General features: G+C 44.1%; 1 protein-coding gene across 1 annotated transcript in view; it reads left to right on the top strand.

Annotated features, from left to right (window-relative positions):
* Positions 1-20,325, top strand: part of LOC120028622 (phosphatidylinositol 4,5-bisphosphate 3-kinase catalytic subunit beta isoform-like) — a 69,026-nt gene that overhangs the window by 13,773 nt on the left and 34,928 nt on the right. The window contains exon 2 of the mRNA XM_038973836.1: positions 1,305-1,378. The gene's annotated coding sequence lies outside the window, so the exon portion shown is untranslated. The remainder of the gene's footprint in view (positions 1-1,304; positions 1,379-20,325) is intronic.

The following is a 20,325-nucleotide window of genomic DNA, read 5'->3' as shown; positions in this document are numbered from 1 at the left end:
AAGTTTCTGATTGACAGTGAGGGCTTTGCGCAGGCACTTTGTTACAATTTCTGTCGGACTGGAAAAACATTTCTGGAACGCTATTAAGTTTCCCATGCTTTTAAAATGAAGGTTCTGTTCCCGGAAGATGGATCACTTTCGGTTCAGGTTTGGGTCCTGTTCCTCAACAATTATTTTTTTCCAGTTTTTGGTTCAGTTCCCTGAACTGGTTCCAACCCTTGGTCCACAAACACCTACACAGTTGTGAAGAGGGCACAACAGCGCCTCTTCCTCTTCAAGAGGCTGAAATAATTTGGCATGAGGCCTTGCACCAACAGGACCCTGAACAGCTTCTACCCCCAAGTCATAAGACTGTTAAACAGCTACTCAAATGCTTTCAGAGGCAGTTTGGAACTCGGTAGTGAGTGTTGCAACTGAGGACAGACACTTTTTCTTTTCCCCCAGCAATCAACGGTCCGGTTCTGTGAGCTTGTGTGGCCTACCACGTCGCGGCTGAGCCGTTGTTTGCTCCTAGATGTTTCAATTTCACAATAATAGCACTTACAGTTGAAGGGGCAGCTCTAGCAAGGCAGAAATTTGACGAGCTGACTTGTTGGAAAGGTTGCATCCTATGACTGTACCATGTTAAAAGTCACTGAGCTCTTCAGTAAGGCCATTCTACTGCCAATGTTTGTCTATGAATATTGCATGGCTGTGTGCTCGATTTTATTTTTTATATACACCTGTCAGCAACGGGGGTGGCTGAAATAGCCAAATCCTCTAATTTTGAAGGGGCGTCCACATACTTTTGTTGATATGTTTATGTACATGGCTACCTCAATTACCTTGTTCCCAACACATCGGCGCTACTGCTACTCGCTGTATATAGCCATGTTATAGTTATTCACTGTGCTTTTATTACATGTCATTATTTGTTTTGTTTGTTTTTTACGCTGTTGTGTTGGAAAGGATCCATAAGTAAGCATTTCACTGTTATTCTACACCTGTTGTTTACGACGCATGTGACAAATAACACTGACACCTCCCATTGATTCTCTGTAACTGATTATTTATATATATATATATATATATATATACACACACACACACAATGTAATGTGTGTGTATATATACAATGTAATATATAATGTATGTGTGTCAAAGATCATTATTCAAAGCATCATCACACACACACTCCAGGGAAAAACCACACACGCAAAGTAGTCATGCCCTATCAGATTCTGTGAAACTGGGCTTATAGATTTTTTTTACTCACTCACGCTACCACACACACACACACTGATGTTGTTCCTTCTGCCCCCCAGATGCAGTGTCCCTCCCCTGACACCCACAGCATGGAGGAGAGCCACAGGGAATAAGAGCCTCCAGGAGACTGTAGGTAAGACTTGCATGTGTTTGTGTCTTTAGGGAAAGCACCAAGGGAATATGTGATAGCCAAATTGTTTGGGAAGTTAGAAGGTGCTTTTCCCACCTACATTACGGTAAAGAAAATCCAAAATGATTGTAAAGGACACCTGCGAATGTTTGCGTGTGTGCTTGCGTGCGTGTTCTGGAATGCATTGCGCTGAGTGTGCTGGAATCTGGTAGGGTAGTGTCCTGACAGGTGGAGAATGTTGGAAATCCACTAGCATAGTTTGGGAAAATCTGCTAGTTGAACACTACGTAGCCTAGCCACCATGCAGTTTCGCTTTGATGTCTAACTACAACCTGAAATATTGTCCTAGTTCACTGCTCTAGTAAGTAAGTCACTGTTCTCCATCCCTAGTTCTGGCCTGTGTTCAGATGTCTGTTTTATGAATCCCCAGGACCAGGATGGAAGAACTATAGTGTCTCCTCCAGAGTTCTAGAATCTTCTGTAGTAACATGGGGCTATGACTAAGTCTGTGACTATGGAGCTATGGCTGACTCCATAATTGTGTGTGTGTACAGTGTACATAGATGCCTGTATACATACCAAAGTAGTGTCCTAGCAAGATTTATTGAATCCAATGAACTCAATAAGCAATGGTCTGTCTGAGAGCTTTGTGTGAGAGAAATATGTCATGTAAAGCCAAACATGTTTTTATTCTCTTGGTCACGTATCTTTTCCATCATTCTCTTTTTTAGTTTTTAAAATGTATTTTTATATTTGAGTAATTTAGCAGACACTCTTATCCAGTGTGACTTGGCCATCTTAAAAATTAATTAACTTCAAAGGGGGAGACACTCTAGACCCAAACTGCTACAGACCTATATCTATTCTAAAGCCCCGCCTTATCTCAGTTCACTGGTCACCATAGCAGCACCCACCCGTAGCACGGCACTCCAGCAGGTATATCTCACTGGTCACCCCCAAATCCAATTCTTCCTTTGGCTGCCTCTCCTTCCAGTTCTCTGCTGCCAATGACTGGAACGAACTGCAAAAATCTCTGAAGCTGGAGACTCATACCTCCCTCACTAGCTTTAAGCACCAGCTGTCAGAGCAGCTCACAGATCACTGCACCTGTACATAGCTCATCTGTAAATAGCCCATCCAATCTACCTCATCCCCATACTTTATTTATTTATATTGCTCCTTTGCACCCCAGTATCTCAACTTGCACATTCATCTTCTGCACATCCTACCATTCCAGTGTTTAATTGCTATATTGTAATTACTTTGCCACCATGGCCTATTTATTGCCTTACCTTTCTTATCCTACCTCATTTGCACATGCTGTATATAGATTTTCCTACCTTTTATTATTGATTGTATGTTTGTGTATTCCATGTGTAACTGCGTTGTTGTATGTGTCAAACTGCTTTGCTTTATCTTGGCCAGGTCGCAGTTGCAAATGAGAACTTGTTCTCAACTAGCCTACCTGGTTAAATAAAGGTGAAATTAAAAATAATACAATCCTGGGAGGTCCAGCCCTAAGAGGGTGGAGAGGAGGATCTAATGGTTCACTGTGTCGAATGCAGTGGATTGATCTAGGAGGATGAGAACAGAGGAGAGAGAGTCAGCTTTGGCAGTGTGGATAGCCTCGGTAACACAGAGGAAGCCTGACTGGTTAGGGTCAAGAAGATTGTTCTGAGAGAAATAGCAAGAGTCGGTCAGAGACAGCACACAAGTGTTTTGGAAAGGAAAAAAGGGGATACTTGTCTGTAGTCTGATGTCAGAGGGGTCGAGGGTGGCCATTTTGAAGTCCGAGAATGTGGTCAAGGATGAAGGAAGTGCGGAATGGGAGGTTTCCAGAGATGGTCTGAAGAAGGGAGGAGGGGATGAGGTCGAGCAGGCAGGTCAGACAGCCTGACTAGTCGCAGGTTTTCATCTAGAGAGAGAGGGGAGAAAGAGGTCAAGGCGTAGGCTGAGTGGAACCAGTGGACTCTGTAGGCTGAGTGAATGAGGAGCGGATGTTGTCAACCTGCTTTTCTCTCGCTCCATCATTCTGTTGCTCCTCTTCTCACTTCTTTCTCAAATCAAATGTTATTGATCACATACACATGGTTAGCAGATGTTGATGCGAGTGTTGCGAAATGCTTGTGCTTCTAGTTCCGACAATGCAGTAATAACCAACGAGTAATCTAACCTAACAATTCCACAACTACCTTATACACACAAGTGTAAAGGGATGAAGAATATGTACATAAAGATATATGAATGAGTGATGGTACAGAACGGCATAGGCAAGATGCAGTAGATGGTATCGAATACATATGAGATGAGTAATGTAGGGTATGTAAACATATAAACGTGGCATTGTTTAAAGTGGCTAGTGATACATGTATTACATGTGCTTCTACACCTGCATTGCTTGCTGTTTGGGGTTTTAGGCTGGGTTTCTGTACAGCACTTCGAGATATCAGCTGATGTACGAAGGGCTATATAAATAAACTTGATTTGATTGATTTGATGTCATATTACGTAAAATTCTGGCAAATTAGACGGCCCAAACTGTTGCATATACACTGACTCTGCGTGCAATGAACGCAAGAGAAGTGACAATTTCACCTGGTTAATATTGCCTGCTAACCTGGATTTCTTTTAGCTAAAAATGCAGGTTTAAAAATATATACTTCTGTGTATTGATTTTAAGAAAGGCATTGATGTTTATGGTTAGGTACACATTGGAGCAACGATACGCACCGCATCGATTATATGCAACGCAGGACACGCTAGATAAACTAGTAATATCAACCATGTGTAGTTAACTAGTGATTATGATTGATTGACTGTTTGTTTTTTATAAGATAAGTTTAATGCTAGCTAGCAACTTGCATTCGCGTAACAGGCAGGCTCCTCGTGGAGTGCAATGTAATCAGGTGGTTAGAGCGTTGGACTAGTTAACTGTAAGTTTGCAAGATTGAATCCCCCGAGCTGACAAGGTAAAATCTGTCGTTCTGCCCCTGAACGAGGCAGTTAACCCACCGTTCCTAGGCCGTCATTGAAAATAAGAACGTGTTCTTAACTGACTTGCCTAGTTAAATAAAGATTAAATAAAGGTGTAAAAAAATAAATAATAATCTGCCAAATCGGTGTCCAAAAATACAGATTTCCGATTGTTATAAAAATGTGAAATCGTCCCTAATTAAAATCGGCCATTCCGATTAATCGGTCGACCTCTACTATCTACACACACACCCCGTAATGACAAAGCAAAAACCGGCTTTTGGAAATGATTTTTTTTTTAAACTAAACAAATGAAATACCACATTTATATAATTATTCAGACCTTTTACTCAGTACTTTGTTGAAGCACCTTTGGCAACGATTACAGCCTCAAGTATTTTTTGTTTATTTTATTTAACTAGGCAAGTTAGTTAACTTCTTTGGGATAGGGGGCAGCATTTTCACATTTGGATGAAAAGCGTGCCCAGAGTAAACTGCCTGCTACCCAGGCCCAGCTGCTAATATATGCATTTTATTACTAGATCTGGATAGAAAACGCTCTGAAGTTTCTAAAACTGTTTGAATCATATCTGTGACTATAACAGAACTTATTTGGCAGGCGAAACCCAGAGGACAAACCATTCAGATTTTATTTTTTTAGGTCACTCTCTTTTCAATGGGTTTTCATTGGAAATCCAGATTTCTAAGGGACCTTCTTGCAGTTCCTATCGCTTCCACTGGATGTCAACAGTCTTGAGAAATTGGTTGAGGTTTTTCCTTTGAGAAATGAAGTAGCCATGTTCAGAATGCTCGAGTGAAGTGTAATGTTTGTTAGAGGCGCGTGACCTGAAAGTATTTTCCTCCGGTATTGAACACAGATCATCCAGTCTTCAATTTTATCGATTATTTATGAAAAAAAAAAAAAAACTAAAGTTCTTTTACAAAAGTATTTTGAAATGTTTGGACAAAGCTTACAGGTAACTTTTGTAGTCATGTTGAGCGAGTTGGAACCGGTGTTTTTCTGGATAAAACGCTCCAAATAAATGGACATTTTGGATATATATCGACGGAATTAATCGAACAAAAAGGACCATTTGTAATTTTTATGGGACATATTGGAGTGCCAACAGAAGAAGCTCGTCAAAGGTAAGGCATGAATTAAATCTTTATTTCTGCGTTTTGTCGCGCCTGGAGGGTTGAAATATGATGGTCTGTTATTGTTTGCTTGGGTGCTATCCTCAGATAATAGCATTGTTTGCTTTCGCCGTAAAGCATTTTTGAAATCTGACACGTTGGCTGGATTCACAACAAGTGTAGCTTTAATTTGGTATATTGAATGTGTGATTTCATGAAAGTTAAATATCTATAGTAATTTATTTGAATTTGGCGCTCTGCATTTTTTTCACTGGATGTTGGCCAGTTGAGACGCTACCGCTCCTGCACACTCAATCATATGACCTACTGAAGAGATAAGTCTTCGGTAAAGACTTAAAGGTTGAGACCGAGTCTGCGTCTCTCACATGGGTAGGCAGACCATTCCATAAAAATTGAGATCTATAGGAGAAAGCCCTGCCTCCAGCTGTTTGCTTAGAAATTCTAGGGTCAATTAGGAGGCCTGCGTCTTGTGACCGTAGCGTACGTGTAGGTATGTACGGCAGGACCAACTCGGAAAGATAGGTAGGAGCAAGCCCATGTAACGCTTTATAGGTTAACAGTAAAACCTTGAAATCAGCCCTTGCCTTAACAGGAAGCCAGTGTAGGGAAGCTAGCACTGGAGTAATATGATCAAATTTCTTGGTTCTAGTCAGGATTCTAGCAGCCGTATTCAGCACTAACTGAAGTTTATTTAGTGCTTTATCCGGGTAGCCGGAAAGTAGAGCATTGCAGTAGTCTAACCTAGAAGTAACAAAAGCATGGATAAATTTTTCTGCATCATTTTTGGACAGAACATTTCTGATTTTTGCAATGTTACGTAGATGGAAAAAAGCTGTCCTTGAAACAGTCTTGATATGTTCGTCAAAAGAGAGATCAGGGTCCAGAGTAACGCCGAGGTCCTTCACAGTTTTATTTGAGATGACTTTACAACCATCAAGATTAATTGTCAGATTTAACAGAAGATCGCTTTGTTTCTTGGGACCTAGAACAAGCATCTCTGTTTTGTCCGAGTTTAAAAGTAGAACATTTTCAGCCATCCACTACCTTATGTCTGAAACACAAGCTTCTAGCGAGGGCAATTTTGGGGCTTCACCATGATTCATTGAAATGGACAGCTGTGTGTCATCCGCATAGCAGTGAAAGTTAACATTATGTTTTCGGATGACATTATTTAAACCAAATTGAACGTGTTTCATTATTTATTTGAGGCTAAATTGATTTTATTGATGTATTATATTAAGTTAAAATAAGTGTTCATTCAGTATTGTTGTAATTGTCATTATTACAAATAAATAAATACCAATTAAAATCGGGCAATTTGTATCAGCTTTTTTTGGTCCTCCAATAATCGGTATCGGCGTTGAAAAATAATAATCGGTCGACCTCTAGTAGATAGAGGGGGGAAAAAAGCTATTTCATCCATTTTAGAATAAGTCTGTAATGTGGAAAAAGTCAAGAGGTCTGAATAGTTTCAGAATGCTCTGTATACGGTATAGTGATATGGAAACCTATTGTTGATCTATGTTATTGTACTCTCATTCAATGTATGTACAGCAACAGTGCAGATTGGTTTTAATGTAAAAGAGCTCAGACTGACAGAGTTGGAAAGTTACAACCTGCAGGGAAGGACAGACAGACTGAGACGGAGAGAGACCGACAGACAGACTGACTATCGGAAGGACGCTAAAGTATTGCTTACTAGAGCACAGTGTCCCTGGCAATAGTCACCTGGAGCCTGTTCGTGCCTTTGTTTGAGAGACGCACACAGGAAGAGGGAGAAAGTGTGTGTGCGTGTGTACATTGTGTTACATTCAAGACAGCTTGGTGTTATTTTTCTACGTTTGTTCCTGGTGTTCTCTGTCTGAGCATTATCGGGAGCAGAGACAGTTTGGGACTTGTTTATAGCTAGTCTGGAGCCAGCGACTGGTTTGAAGACACTCCTAGCATTGTGCTTTGACAGTGACATTAGAATACCTCTTCATCAGTCTTGCTTTGAAAGAGGAGTGCTCAACTTCCCTGTTCCTGCCTCAGCCTACTATTCTTTGATAGGTATCAGTCTCTGTTTCTCCTCTTTCTCCTGGTAAAATGGGACGGACAAATAGATACACTTTTGGACCTAGGTGCTTAATCACCTTGAGGCATCCGTCATATTTCTTTCACTTACCTTATTTTCTAAATGAGTGAATATGATTTAAGGAGAGGAGACTATTGAGGAACTATCACCATGCAGCCCTTGTCTTGAGCCTCCTCATGGCTCTATCGCTCATCATATTTCCTCTTTTGTCGTCAGAGTTTCCACATTTGCTCATAGAGGGGTACTTCCTCAATGTTCGTTTTTGTTAAATGAGCTGATTGTGTCAAAGGACAGAGCTGAACCTGTTTCAATCCTTGACGCGCTGCTGTGAAGACGCAACCGCGATCACAACGAAACCGGAAGGGCCATAGCAGCCACTTACTGTCAGCGGGTGTATGCTTGATGCTCATTTAACAGTCAGGGAATGGGGCGTGGCCTAAAACGTGGGAAAGAGGGACAGACTATGTACAGTCTCAGTGAGCATAGCCTTGCTATTGAGAGGCTGCCATAGGCAGACCTGGCTCTCAAGAGAAGACCGGCTATGTGCACACTGCCCACAAACTACATGCAGTATGTGTAGCCAGTGTTTGCTATATATATGGATATACTTGGGTGTGAGTGTGTTTGCGTGGCAGCAGGAGAAGATGAGTCCGACAGCTTCATGCCAAAATAAACCACACAGAGTACACACATTACACTAGTTCGGTGTGGGCCCCAGTGCTGTGTGATCAAATGTTACTTGTCACATGCGCCGAATACAGCAGGTGTAGACCTTACAGTGAAATGCTTAATTACAAGCCCTTAACCAACAATGCAGTTTTAAGAAAATACATAGAAGAGAAAAAAAGGAAATAATAAAAAGTAAGATAAGAATAACAAATAATTAAAGAGCAACAGTAAATATCAATAGCGGGGCTGTATACAGGGGTACCAGTACAGAGTCAATGTCAATGTGCGAGGGCATCGGTGTCGAGGTAATTGAGGTGCTATGTACATGTAGGTAGAGTTATTAAAGTGACTATGCATAGATAATAACAGAGTAGCAGTAGCGTTCTGGGGGGGGGGGTAATGCAAATAGTCTGGGTAGCCATTTGATTAGCCGTTCAGGAGTCTTATGGCTTGGAGGTAGAAGCTATTTAGGAGCCTCTTGGACCTAGACTTGGCGCTCTGGTGCCGTGCGGTAGCAGAGAGAACAGTCTATGACTAGGGTGGCTGGAGTCTTTGACCATTTTTAGGGCCTTCCTCTGACACCGCCTGGTATAGAGGTCCTGGATGGCAGGATGCTTGGCCCCGGTGATGTACTGGGCCGTACGCACTACCCTTTGTAGTGCCTTGCCGTCGGAGGCTGAGCAGTTGCCATACCAGGCAGTGATGCAACCCGTCAGGATGCTCTTGACGGTGCAGCTGTAGAACCTTTTTGAGGACCCATGCCAAGTCTTTTCAGTCTCCTGAGGGGGAATAGGTTTTGTCGTGCCCTCTTCACGACTGTCTTGGTGTGATTGGACCATGTTAGTTTGTTGGTGATGTGGACGCCAAGGAACTTGAAGCTCTCAACCTGCTCCACTACAGCCCTGTCGATGAGAATGGGGGGCGTGCTCGGTCCTCCTTTTCCTCTAGTCCACAATCCTCTCCTTTGTCTTGATCATGTTGAGGGAGAGATTTTTGTCCTTGCACCACACAGTCACGTCTCTGACCCTCCTATAGGCTTTCATCGTTGTCGGTGATCAGGCCTACCACTGTTGTCATCAGCAAACGTAATGGTGTTGGAGTTGTGCCTGGCCGTGCAGTCATGAGTGATCAGGGAGTACAGGAGGGGGCTATGCACGCACCCCTGAGGGGCCCCCATGTTGAGGATCAGTGTGGCAGATGTTACCTACCCTTACCACCTGGGGGCGGCCCGTCAGGAAGTCCAGGATCCAGTTGCAGAGGGAGGTGTTTAGTCCCAGGGTCCTTAGCTAAGTGGTGAGCTTTGAGGGCACTATGGTGTTGAACGCTGAGCTGTAGTCAATGAACAGCATTCTCACATAGGTGTTCCTTTTGTCCAGGTGGGAAAGGGTAGTGTGGAGTGCAATGGAGATTGCATCATCTGTGGATCTGTTGGTACGGAATGCATATTGGAGTGGGTCTAGGGTTTCTGGGATAATGGTGTTGATGTTAGCCATGGCCAGCCTTTCGAAGCATTTCATGGATACAGACATGAGTGCTACGGGTCGGTAGTCATTTAGGCACGTTACCTTAGTGTTCTTTTGCACAAGGACTATGGTGGTCTGCTTGAAACATATAGGCATTACAGACTCAGACCGAGAGGTTGAAAATGTCAGTGAAGACACTTGCCAGTTGGTCAGCACATGCTCGGAGTACACGTCCTGGTGATCCGTCTGGCCCTGCGGCCTTGTGAATGTTGACCTGTTTAAAGGTCTTACTCACATCAGCTGTGGACAGCGTGATCACACAGAACAGCTGATTCTCTCATGCATGTTTCAGTGTTACTTTCCTCAAAGCAAGCATAGAAGTTATTTAGCTAGTCTGGTAGGCTCTCGCCTACTGGGCAACTCTCAGCTGTGCTTCCCTTTTGTACGTACAGTCACTGTGGGGACGACGTCCTCGTCGCACCTATTGATAAAGCCATTGACTGATGTGGTGTACTCCTCAGTGCCATCGGAAGAATCCCGGAACATATTCCAGTCTGTGCTAGCAAAGCAGTCTTGTAGTTTAGCATCTGCTTCATCTGACCACTTTTTATAGACCGAGTCACTGGTGCTTCCTGCTTTCATTTTTGCTTGTAAGCAGGAATCAGGAGGATATAATTATGGTCAGATTTCCCAAATGGAGGGCGAGGGAGAGCTTTGTACGCGTCTATGTGGCGTAAAGGTGGTTCAGAGTTTTTTTTCTTCTTTCCCCCCCTCTGGTTGCACATTTAACATGCTGATATAAATGAGGTAAAAGTGATTTAAGTTTCCCTGCATTAAAGTCCCCGGCCACTAGGAGCGCCGCCTCCAAGTGTTTTCCTGTTTGCTTATGGCGGTATGCAGTTCATTGAGCGTGGTTTTAGTGCCACCATCGGTCTGTGGTGGTATGTTGACAGCTACAAAAAATACAGATGAAACTCTCTAGGTAGATAAACTGTGGGCCACACTATCATGAGATGCTCTACCTCAGGCGAGCAAAACCTCGAGAATTCCTTAGATATCGTGCACCAGCTGTTGTTCACATACATGCATAGGCTGCTGTTCTGTCCTGCCAATAGTGTATAACCCGCCAGCTGTATGTTCTTAATGTCGTTGTTCAGCCACGACTCAGTGAAACATAAGATATTACAGTTTTTAATGTGCCGTTGGTAGGATATACGTGCTTTCAGCTCGTCCCATTTATTTTCCAGCGATTGAACATTAACTAGCTGGACGGAAGGCAAGGGCAGATTATCCACTCGTCGCCTGATCCTCACAAGGCACCCTGATCTTTTCCCACTAAATCTCAAGCCTGGCCGGGTGTCTGTAGTAGTATATCCCTCCCGTCCAACTCATTGAAGAAGAACTCTTCGTCCAGTTTGAGGTCAGTAATCACAGTTCTGATGTCCAGAAGCTCTTTTTCGGTCATAAGAGACAGTAGCAGCAACATTATGTACAAAAACAAGTTACGAACAACGCAAAAAATCAAACAAGATAGCATGGTTGGTTAAGTGCCAATAAGCCTGCAGCCCTCCCCTCCGGCGCCATCGTAACTGATCTCTGCGGCCCTTGTTTTGCTGGGTTGTAATGGCCTGTTTGGCTTCTGTGGCCTAACTGTTTTTCCTGCAGGGGGAATGCAACGGGTCTGATGAGGTGAGAGGGGTGGGGGCAGGGTTGACACAAGGCCAGTGTTTGTGTGGGGTGGGGCACGGGACTGCCTTCACTGACACTCTGAAAGACACACACACACACACACACACACACACACACACACACACACACACACACACACACTGATGATTGAGCTGACCGGGGACAGAGGACTATTGTAGAGACCCAGGCCAGCTTGCCCGCCACAGGCAAATATTGTAACTCCCATCTCTCTCTTCCCTTCTCTCTCTGTTCTCGCTCTCTTCCCCTCTCTATTCTCTTTCTCCTCTTTCTCTCCCTCTATTGCCAGCACCATATATCCCAATTTAACCCTCTTGTTCTCTCCCTCCATCCATAAACAACTTTCTGTCCTCTTCCCTCTATCTCTGATTCCCTGTCTGTTGCAACTTTAATCCTGAAATAATATTGCTTAATAAAAGTATGCTTCTTCTGTTACTCTACACTCCTCTTTTGCCCTTTCCTCCTCTTTTTCTATCTTCCTCTCGCAATCACTCTGTCCTCCACTCGCTCCCTCTCTCATTCCCTGAGGGAGGTGTGAAAATTCTAAAACTCAGTAATGGAGAGCTCCTTGTTAGAAGAGCTGCTTGTTATTGTGACCTTTGCTGTGAGTGTGTGCAGTCTTTTCCCTATATACATTTAGCAGTGATGGGCCACTGCTGCTAAATTGTTACTGCCACTCCCAAAAATATGATTGAAAAAGAGATTTGAGAACTAGCACCGAAATTTACAGTCAGGGAAATCTAAAATTCCAAAATGTCATGGCATCCCATTTAATTGTTTTACTGTTTTGAGTCACTCAGAATAAGAAGCCATGTCAAAGTCTGTAGAATTACATAAAATTATCTTCAAACTGCAAATTTTCTCTCAGCACCATTGTAAAATGTGTTGAATTTTAAGGAAATTAGCTTTAAAACAATTTTTTTCTCAGCCCAGTGACAAAATGTGTGAAGTTAGCAAAAAATAAAATTATACGAATTAAAGAAACTTAAACCACATTGTAGACCACTCAAATTGGGTTTTGAGATACAAAAAACGTAGTCAAACATATTACAGGCATCATCTATAATGCATTACATCTATACACATGTATGCATAAACACAAAGTACACTGGATTAAAGGACAAGTGGGCGCTTATCCTCCAACCGAGATCTTTCTTTATAAGGTGGCAGGCTGTGTTATTGCAACTATGAATATTTAATTATATTTACACAGTGAATTTGTTAATTAGCATAACATTAGCTTTTTTCATTAAAGCTCCTATGATTGTAATGTAGGTGTAGCTTTGTTTTAACACCATTGGCCTATTTCTATTGCATGTGTTGATAGTCCGAGGTGACTTCCAGCAGCCCCTGTGTCATCGTGCCAGGGTTTAATATTCTCTGTATTTCTGTGTTATACTTCGCAGTGTGTTTGCCAGTAGCCATGTTAAAATTGGGGTCACGAGGTCAGAATTATGACACAGGCGTTGGAGGGGTGGGGCCTCCAGTTGAACACATCTACCACTGCAGCTTACTGCATCCACACAGAGAGAAATGCATATTAACATCATGTCTTGCCATCTCTCAATCTTCTTTCTTGCTGTTTCCTCTCTCCTCATTCCCTCCCCATCTCGTTGTTACTCTTTCTCTCTCTCGCTCTCTCTCCATTCGTTATGTTTGGCAGGAGTGAGTTCTCTGCCTCCACCCAAATGTTCTCCCAGAGGCCTCAGGTTCATGTCAAGTGCAGCCACGCTGCACACTGAGTGGATTCCAAAGACTACATGATATAAGAACAATTTCTGGCTATAGAGCTCATGCATCTGGCTATGGAGCGTTCACGTCTGGCTATGGAGCGTTCACGTCTGGCTATGGAGCGTTCACGTCTGGCTATGGAGCGTTCACGTCTGGCTATGGAGCGTTCACGTCTGGCTATGGAGCGTTCACGTCTGGCTATGGAGCGTGTAGTGTGTGTCTGGCTATGGAGCGTTCACGTCTGGCTATGGAGCGTTCACGTCTGGCTATGGAGCGTTCACGTCTGGCTATGGAGCGTTCACGTCTGGCTATGGAGCGTTCACGTCTGGCTATGGAGCGTTCACGTCTGGCTATGGAGCGTGTAGTGTGTGTCTGGCTATGGAGCGTTCACGTCTGGTTATGGAGCGTGTAGTGTGTGTCTGGCTATGGAGCGTTCATGTCTGGTTATGGAGCGTGTAGTGTGTGTCTGGCTATGGAGCGTTCACGTCTGGTTATGGAGCGTTCACGTCTGGCTATGGAGCGTTCACGTCTGGCTATGGAGAGTGTAGTGTGTGTCTGGCTATGGAGCGTTCACGTCTGGCTATGGAGCGTTCACGTCTGGCTATGGAGCGTTCACGTCTGGTTATGGAGCGTTCACGTCTGGCTATGGAGAGTGTAGTGTGTGTCTGGCTATGGAGCGTTCACGTCTGGCTATGGAGCGTTCACGTCTGGCTATGGAGCGTTCACGTCTGGCTATGGAGAGTGTAGCGTGTGTCTGGCTATGGAGCGTTCACGTCTGGTTATGGAGCTTGTAGTGTGTGTCTGGCTGTGGAGCGTTCACGTCTGGTTATGGAGCTTGTAGTGTGTGTCTGGCTGTGGAGCGTTCACGTCTGGTTATGGAGCTTGTAGTGTGTGTCTGGCTGTGGAGCGTTCACGTCTGGCTGTGGAGCGTTCACGTCTGGCTGTGGAGCGTTCACGTCTGGCTGTGGAACGTTCACGTCTGGCTGTGGAGCGTTCACGTCTGGCTGTGGAGCGCGTGTATCGTGTGTCTGGATAGAGCGTTCACTACTGTATCTGTATCTTCTAGCCGTCGGTGAATGGTCCTTGTTTATGAGTATGTGTATGTGTTTACATACCACGAAGGAGGGGGGGTGCCAGACTTGTGTCGTCTCAGAGGGGATATGACACACTGGAACAATCCACCACCAATCTCCCTGCTGTAGTGATGCTGCATCACACAACTGTCATTACACACACACGTTTAGCAGTGTTGTCGGAACAGTTTCAAAGAGTGGGAGATGATTGGTAGAGTGATGTTCAGTATTCAGGCGTGTGTTGAGCATGTGGTATGTCAACTTTAGGCTGTGCTGCTCCTTCCAAAGGTTTATCCTTCCCTCTACTCCCTACCCCTTCCAATCAGAACCTGCATCTCCATCCCCAATCTCAGTAGTACTATTATACACACAGTCACCCTGCAGCCATAAGTGGGGGGGAGGAGAGTTTAGAACAGGCCTTTATGATGTCACAATGGATGGGTTATAGAGTCGGCATGGATGCTTTGATGTCGCAAGAAGCCTTTATGACGTCACTGTGGATGATTTATTATGTCACAATACTTGAGTTTTATGTCACAATGATTTGTGATGTCTGCCTGGCCATAACTCTTGGCCAAGTCAGTACCCTCTGATACAGGGGTAAGAGAGAGAGGGGAGAGGGACAGAGCAGAGAGGAGGTAGAGGGGGGTTGCTAAATCCAATATCCTGGGCCATTTCCCCCCAAATGGACAAATACAAGAGATGACACTGATGTTTACCACAGAAACAGGAACAGAGGGAAATCCACAGTGTGTGTGTTTTGAGTAAATACAATCAAAGCCTTGCACACACAATGATGTTATCTCCACCATATACAGTACACATCCTCAATACCATCCACTATAGTAGGCCTACTGTGTCCATTTGATTGTTGACCACTGATTTAGCTACAGTAGGCCTACATGTGAACTACAGTAAAGGGTATTTATCCTCTTCGGTTTTTTTCTATCATTTCCTGTTGTTATCATATCCTGTCTGAAGTCCACAGCCACACTAAATCCACAAGTAGGACCGTCTAGTGATTTCTACATTTTCTGTCATGTTTGAGCAGCAGTGAGGGTGGGACTTTCACATACACACACCTTTCACAACCCTCATACACACACCTCACACACACACACACACACTCCTAGCACACCTGTTAGGTCAGGCCTCACTGAGTCAGAACCACAGGTTTGCACATATACCAGTGCTACATCAGAATGTGTTCTGGTCACCTACAAGTGCTACCACTGTGTACCACAACACTTCCACAACTCATCGCCCTAGTGACCACACTATTCCCCCCCACTCAGCACCCTGCTGACCACACACACACTCTATTTCCCCCCACACAGACACACCATGTACCTCCCCACTCACAAGGGGAGTTAACATGTTCAGAGCGGGAAGGGGTATGACATAGCAACATGTGGGCTGATGTGGATCAGTGTGACTGGATGTGGTCAGTACAGTCCCTAAACCCCCTTCCCCTCCTGAACACCCCCTCAGCTAGAGGAAACGCTGACTCAGGCTGCACTAGTATATAGAGTGTGTGAGTGAGAATGTTTCCTCATTTACACCAGTATTGTATTTCTAGTGGAGCGCGGGGTGTAGATCCTCTTTAACTTACTGTAATAGTTTTAAGTGTCACAGGGGCCTCATACCTCCACACACACACACACACACATACTGCCCCACTGTAGACTAGAGTACTAGAGTGAGACTCCGCGACAGTTTACGAAGAACATAAGGACATAGGTGTTAATAATCATAATCATAAAGTATTTGTCACAAAGTCGTTGGAGACCTTTTCAATAGAACAGTGTTACCTTGACAACAGTCCTTTCTTTCCACACTGACCATGATGGAATTATTTCATTAAGTGTGACAGTGTAATACGTGTGTCATTTTCTACGGGTCATTAATATGGACTAGAATGTCCTAGTTCTGCAGTGACTGCTCTGCTATCACTGCTCTGCTACACTTTCTCCCATACCCTTTACACTGTCATAATGAAATCACACCTGTATGTCTCACACACAGTCAACTCACGATCCCAGGGAAATCTTCTCATCCGGTTAATTCAACCTGTGAGACTTGCATTTAGGTATGTTCATTTAGCTACAGTTGAAGTCAGAAGTTTAAAGTCATTAAAACTCTTTTTTTCAACCACTCCACAAATTTCTTGTTAACAGACTATAGTTTTGGCAAGCCGGTTAGGACATCTACTTTGTGCATGACACAAGTAATTTTTCCAACAATTGTTTACAGACAGATTATTTCACTTATAATTCACTATCACAATTCCAGTGGGTCAGAAGTTTACATACACTAAGTTGACTGTGCCTTTTAAACAGTTTGGAAAATTCCAGAAAAGGTTGTCATGGCTTTAGAAGCTTCTGATCGGATAATTGACATCATTTGAGTCAATTGGGGGTGTACCTGTGGATGTATTTCAAGGCCTACCTTCAAACTCAGTGCCTCTTTGCTTGACATCATGGGAAAATCAAAAGAATGATTTCCAAGAACTCAGAAAACAATTGTAGACCTCCACAAGTCTGGTTCATCCTTGGCAGCAATTTCCAAACGCCTGAAGGTACCACGTTCATATGTACAAAAATTAGTACGCAAGTAAAAACACCATGGGACCACGCAGTCGTCATACCGCTCAGGAAGGAGACTCGTTCTGTCTCCTAGAGATGAACGTACTTTGGTGTGAAAAGTGCAACTCAATCCCAGAACAACAGCAAAGGACCTTGTGAAAATGCTGGAAGAAGCTGGTACAAAAGTATCTATATCCACAGTAAACAAGTCCTGTATCGACAGAACCTGAAAGGCCGCTCAGCAAGGAAGAAGCCACTGCTCAAACTGCCATAAAAAAGCCAGACTACGGTTTGCAACTGCACATGTTGACAAAGATCGCACTTTTTGGAGAAATGTCCTCTGGTCTGATCAAACAAAAATAGAACTGTTTGGCCATAATGACCATTGGTTTGTTTGGAGAAAAAAGGTGGAGGCTTGCAAATCTTGCAAGCCGAAGAACACCATCCCAAACGTGAAGCACGGGGGTGGCAGCATCAAGTTCTGGGGGTGCTTTGCTGCAGGAGGGACTGGTGCACTTCACAAAATAGATGGCATCATGAGGAGGAAATGTATGTGGATATATTGAAGCAATATCTCAAGACATCAGTCAGGAAGTTAAAGCTTGGTCTTAAATGGGTCTTCCAAATGGACAATGACCCCAAGCATACTTTCAAAGTTGTGGCAAAATGGCTTTAGGACAACCAAGTCAAGGTATTGGAGTGGCCAACACAAAGCCCTGACCTCAATCCCATAGAAAATGTGTGGGCAGAACTGAAAAATCGTGTGTGAGCAGGGATGCCTACAAACTTGACTCAGTTACTCCAGCTCTGTCAGCAGGACTGGACCAATTCACCCAACTTATTGTGGGAAGCTTGTGGAAGGCTACCCGAAACATTTGCCACAAGTTAAACAATTTAAAGGCAATTCTACCAAATACTAATTGAGTGTATGGTTTTACTACTGACCCACTGGGAATGTGATGAAAGAAATAAAAGCTGAAATAAATCATTCTCTCTACTATTATTCTGACATTTCACATTCTTAAAATAAAGTGGTGATCCTAACTGACCTAAGACAGGGACCTTTTACTTGGATTAAATGTCAGGAATTGTGAAATACTGATTTTAAATGTATTTGGCTAAGGTGTTGGTAAACTTCCAACTTCAACTGTATGTTCATTTAGCTAAGTTCGGGACACATGTATCACACGTTTTGTATTCAGTCCCCAGTGTTAAATTTCTTACAGAAATACGCACACTGGGCCGGCTCCAGGTATAAGTGTACGCTTAGGGCTGCTAGTGGAATTTCAAGAAATGTAGCTTTAAAACAGCAAAAAAAAGAACTTTCGAAGATGGCGTAGCAGTCAGACGTCTTTGTCTTGTCTCGTCCCATGTATATATCGTTTTATATATTTTTCTTCGCATTCTTTTTAATATTTTTCCTAAACATCAACTTCAAAATACTCTCCTGCATCCCGCCTCACCCAATGTGGTGTGGATCTGTTTTTTTCTAAAGTATTTTTTTTAACCTCCAAACTGGAATACCTCAACTGAAGCTAGCTAGCTAACTAGCTACCAGCTATCAGTCAGCTAACCACTGTTAGCGGTCATCAGCTAACCTTTAGCTCGGAAAGCTCTCGCCAGTTTGTGCAATGCGTTTCAATCCAGAGCATACTGGACCTATTTTTCTCTCCATATCCCCGGGTTCCAACCGCAAACTCTGAAACTTTTCATCTGGATCATGGCAGCTAGCTAACCGCAACCCGGGTTGACTACTCCTGGCTCACGTTTCCGTCCCAGGGCAAGCACCAACTAGCATGGCGCCAGCCCATGCTTGACCCATCTCCCGGCTAGGGCTCTTGGGCTACTCCTGAAGCCCACTCCTCGGCTACAATATCCGGACCCCTTCTACTGCCGATACGGGGCACGGAACCCCGCCGATCCTTCACGACTGGAATACCGGCATAATCTGCCCGAGGATCCCAACAGGCCCCTCAGGTGCGACGTCCCCTGAAGGCCCATTCTGCTAACCGCGGCCTGCTAGCTATCTAGAGCATATTGGACTGTTAGCTGATCCATCGGCCAGTTTCTTGGACCACTATACCCATTTTGCCAATTGGACTCGGACCCCTCTGCTACTTGGAACCCTACTATTTCCACGACTGGTCTATCGACATCACCGCACGAGGAGGCAAAAACAGACTTTCCCCCATCGCGACGTCCCTCTAAGGCCCTTATGTTAGCTTGTTAGCACCGGCCTGCTAACTACTAGCTTGCTAGCCCCGGCCTGCTAACTGTCTGAATCGCCGTGTACCCAGCCAGCCCAACCACTCACTGGACCCATACTATCACTTGGCTACGCATGCTTCTCCCTAATATCTATATGCCTTGTCCATTACTGTCCTGGTTAGTGATTGTCTTATTTCACTGTAGAGTCTATAGCTCTGCTCAATATGCCTTAACCAACCATGTTGTTCCACCTCCCACATATGCGTTGACATCACCTGGTTTAAACGTCTCTAGAGACTATATCTCTCTCATCATTACTCAATGCCTAGGTTTAACTCCAATGTACTCTCTTCCTACCATACCTTTGTCTGTACATTATGCCTTGAATCTATGCTATCGTGCCCAGAAACCTGCTCCCTTTACTCTCTGTTCCGAACGTGCTAGACGGCCAGTTCTTATAGCCTTTAGCCGTACCCTTATCCTACTTCTCCTCTGTTCCTCTGGTGATGTAGAGGTTAATCCAGAACCTGCAGTGCCTAGCTCCACTCCTACTCACCAGGTGCTCTCATTTGTTGACTTCTGTAACCGTAAAAGCCTTGGTTTCATGCATGTTAACATTAGAAGCCTACTCTCTGTTTGCTTTAGCACATTCTGCCAACCCGTATGTCTTAGCCGTGTCTGAATCCTGGCTTAGAAAAACTACCAAAAACCCTGAAATTTCCATCCCTAACTATAATATTTTCCGCCAAGATAGAACTGCCAAAGGGGGCGGTGTTGCAATCTACTGCAAAGAGAGAACTCTGCAGGCTATCTTACTATCCAGGTCTGTACCAAAACAATTTGACCTTCTACTTCTAAAAATTCAACATTACAGAAACAAGTCTCTCACCGTTGCCGCTTGCTATAGACCACCCTCTGCCCCCAGCTGTGCCCTGGACACCATATGTGAATTGATTGCCCCCCATCTATCTTCTGAGCTCGTGCTGCTAGGTGACCTAAACTGGGACATGCTTAACACCCCAGCCACCCTACAATCTGAGCTTGATGCCCTCAATCTCAGACAAATTATCAATGAACCTACCAGGTACAACCTCAAATCTGTAAACGCGAGCACCCTCATAGATATCATCCTAACTAACTCGCCCTCCAAATACACCTCTGCTGTTTTCACCCAAGATCTCAGCGATCACTGCCTCATTGCCTGCATCCGTAATGGGTCTGCGGTCAAACACCACCACTCATCACTGTCAAACGCTCCCTAAAACACTTCAGCGACCTGGCCGGGGTATCCTGGAATGACATTGACCTCATC

This window comes from Salvelinus namaycush, chromosome 34 (genome assembly GCF_016432855.1).
Source record: "Salvelinus namaycush isolate Seneca chromosome 34, SaNama_1.0, whole genome shotgun sequence".
Lineage (NCBI taxonomy): Eukaryota > Metazoa > Chordata > Actinopteri > Salmoniformes > Salmonidae > Salvelinus > Salvelinus namaycush.
The sequence above is the reverse complement of the archived record's forward strand: the minus strand, read 5'-3'. Positions and strand labels throughout refer to the sequence as shown.